We start from the raw sequence: 3740 nt of genomic DNA on the forward strand, positions 1-3740 counted from the left end.
AGCGAGACTCTGTCTCAAAAAAAAAAAAAAACAAAAAGTTGAAATTTACATGCAGCCCTAAGAGAAAGTTCACTAGCTAGGACTAAGAGAGCTCTGGGGAATTGCAAGCTCCATTGGTGGATGACTAGTGGTCAAAATCAGTTCTAGAGTTGTAGCATACTATCCTACCAGCCATAGATCAAACTCGTCTCAGCTTACAACAGGTAATTTTAGCCACTGGATTTTTAGACAATTACATTTCTAAAGCAATGTTATTTTCACTCCTGCCCCCTGGATTCTGATTTAGTTGGTTATAAAAAGAATGACCCAATTCGGATAATCAACTTTCATAGCACACCGCATAAAAAGAAAACTACACCAGCCCTCCTGTGCCTCCTCCCAGACATTACCTACACCAAAATAATTGTCTCCTGAAGTCAAAAATCACAGATATGCTTTTACCGTATGTGGAATTCATATGAATGGAAACATAGGGTATATACTCTTTTGTTCAACATTATGTTTGGGATATTTATGCATGCTGTTTTGTATAATTATAGCTATTACTATCTGAAAAACTAAGTTCCATTAGTGAATGGAGTGCGTTGCACTTATCTGTTCCACTGCTGATCAGCATTTGGCCTGTTTTCTGTGGGAGTTTGGATAATACCGGAGTAAACCTCCTTGTAAATGTGTGTTGGGCATTTACCTAGGAGTGGATTTCCTATGATGTAATATTGGCACGCATGAACCTTTAGTAGATACTGCCAAAATGTTTTCCACTACGGTTGCATAAATTTACCCTCCCACTTACTGTGTTGAGAGTTCCAGCTACTCCACAAAGTTACAGACACCGAGCTTTGTCTAATACATTTCAGCCTTCCAGGTGGGTATGCAGTGTCACAGCCTGTGTGTTTGTTTTAATAGAAGGGGAAGAGTTATTTTTATTATTTGTGTTTGTTTTAAAATATTTTTATATTTTTAACTTGTTTCTTGAATGAATTTTAGACAGAAATAAGTGGCAAAAATAGTACAATACATTTTTCTATACCCTCACTCAGCGTCTCCAAATTTTCACTTTCTATGCAACCACAACAAAATTACTGTAATCAGGAAATCCACATCAATGGGATACTATTAAGTAGCCTAAAAATCACATCCACATATCTGATTGTTCACTAATGTCCTTTTCCTGTGCCAGAATCCAATTCAGAAACAACATTGTGCATCATTGTCCTATCTCCACAGCCTCCCCCAACTTGATCCCGTTCCTCAGTCTTTCCTTACACTTTTGAAGAGAATTGGCCAGTTATCTTACAGATTGAGCTTCAGTCTGGGCCTTAATAATGTTTCCTCGTGACAAAATTCAGGTTATTAACTTTGGGGCAAGAAAACCACAAAGTAGCATTGCCTCATTCTCAGTACACACGTCACAGTACACACACACGGGTCAGTGACACTGCCTATGGGTCATATCCGTTTGACGCACATGGCTAGGGTGTTGTCCCACAGTTTTCTCCATTGCAAAGTTATTATTTTCCCTTTGTAATTAATAAGTATTTTATGAAGAAATACTTTGAAACTGAAAATTTCCTGCTTCTGATCATTCTTTTGGCCACTAATTTTATAATTCATTCATCAATGAACATACATTGCTTCACAGTCTGATACAGTTAGATGTGGGCCTATTTTCTTCTTCTTTTTTTTTCTTTCTTTCCGTTTTTTTTTTTTTTTTTTTTTTTTTCCTTTTTTTTTTTTTTTTTTTTGAGACAGGGTCTCGTTCTGTTGCCCAGGCTGGAGTGCAGTGGTGCCATCTTGGCTCACTGCAACCTCCACCTCCCAGGTTCAAGTGATTTTCTTGCCTCAACCTCCTGAGTAGCTGGGATTACAATCATCCACCACCATGCCCAGCTAATTTTTGTATTTTTAGTAGAGACAGGGTTTCACCATGTTAGCCAGCCTGATCTTGAACTCCTGACCTCAGGTGATCCAACTGCCTCAACCCCCCAAAGTGCTGGGATTACAGGCATGAGCCACTGCGTCTGGCCCAGATGTGGGCCTATTTTCTGAAGTTCTCTCTTTGAAATTATTCTTTAAGGTCTGGTGCAACCCCAGGAGGGATCTTCTTAGCTATCTATTTTCCTAGGTCTTTGCTAATTTTGTATCTGGTTTATAGTATAGCTTGTCTTCTCAGAGCTTCCAGCCTCCTTGTAATTGTTTAACACCACAGTCTCCTAGTTTGTAAGAGTACTCCTGTTTGTAAGAGTACCCTATTTCCTACTTCCCCACATTCTGTTCCAAATGAAGTCAGTTTACTTGAGGAGAGCAATGGAGCTCCCTTCCATTTTGACCCACTCTCCTCGTGCACACAGCTCTGCATCACAGCTCCACAGCAGGGTGCAGGGAGAGTGGCCCACTTTCTCAGCGACACACCTGCTTTGTGAGCTGGTCGCTGTATGAGCGAGGCTGTCTCTTTTCTTCTGGCTTGCTTCTCTTGGCAGGGACTCTGCCCTGTAAATGAGTTAGGGCAAGGACCAGCAGGGCCCCATTATTCTTGGTCTGCCATGCCTACTGTTGACTTAGGCCCTAGCGGTGGGGGTGTGGAGGAGATATTCCCCCTCCCAGCTGCTCTTGTTTCAAAGTCCCTTTAGCGCAGCTAGTAGGATGAGAAATTTTGGCAGCCTGCTCCTTCTTGTGAGTTACTACAGCCCTCAGCAGGAACCTGGTGGAAAACCTGTGTTTTCTGTGGCGGCTCGCATCCTGTGGGGGGCAGGGGGATACTTCTATAATGCTGGTCTGGGTGTGGGCAGAGATGGAACAGATCCTGGCTTTGGTACACTTCATGGATTCACTTCACTAACACTGATACACTTTATTGACATTGATCCTGACATTGATGACAACAACGATTGCAATATTGTTATTTCACAGTTTAGTTTCAAGTATATTTAAATTTAGTTACATATTTTATATTTAGTTTTAAATATTTTAAAACCCTACAGAATAGTATTGTTTAGAACCAATATTTATTAACATTTTACACATGTATTATTTCCATTTTTTTCTTCCTGAATTTCCATGTTTGATCACTGATAATTATTTTTTCTGCTTGTATATTAATGATTGATTAGGTTTTCTTTCTTTGTAATCATCTTTATTTTGAAGGATTTGTGATTGTGTCCTTACAATACCTTCAGGAAGTCTTCCAGTTTTCATTATGTTGGTTGAAGTTCAGTATGGGTAGTGATGATGACTTTCTTTGTGATCCAGTTTTATAGGAGTAGGATAATTCCTACCTCACTTTCTTCCTTTAATTCCAGTACCAGCAACCTGATGAATATACAAACAGTGTCAATCAACCACATAGTTTTCTAAAATCTTAAATAGTAATATTTTCTTTTCTCATCATAAATATTTCCAAATATCAGTCTTTTATTTCTATTAAAACATCTCTTTTGGCCTAGCACAGTGGCTTACGCCTGTAATCCCAGCACTTTGGGAGGTTGAGGTGGGTGGATCTCTTGAGGCTAAGAGTTCAAGACTGGTCTGGACAGCAAAGTGAGCCCCTGTCTCTACAAAAAGTAGGAAAATTAGCAAGACATGGTGGTGTGCACCTGTAATCCCAGCCACTTGAGAGGCTATGGCAGGGGATCTGCTTGAGCCCAAGATGAGGAGGTTCAGTGAGCAGAGCTCTTGCTATTACATTCCAGCCTGGCTGGGTGACAGAGTGAGACTCTGTTAAAAAAAAATAAAAAAAAAAA

This window comes from Mandrillus leucophaeus, unplaced genomic scaffold, assembly GCF_000951045.1.
Source record: "Mandrillus leucophaeus isolate KB7577 unplaced genomic scaffold, Mleu.le_1.0 Scaffold598, whole genome shotgun sequence".
In the NCBI taxonomy this organism is placed as follows: domain Eukaryota; kingdom Metazoa; phylum Chordata; class Mammalia; order Primates; family Cercopithecidae; genus Mandrillus; species Mandrillus leucophaeus.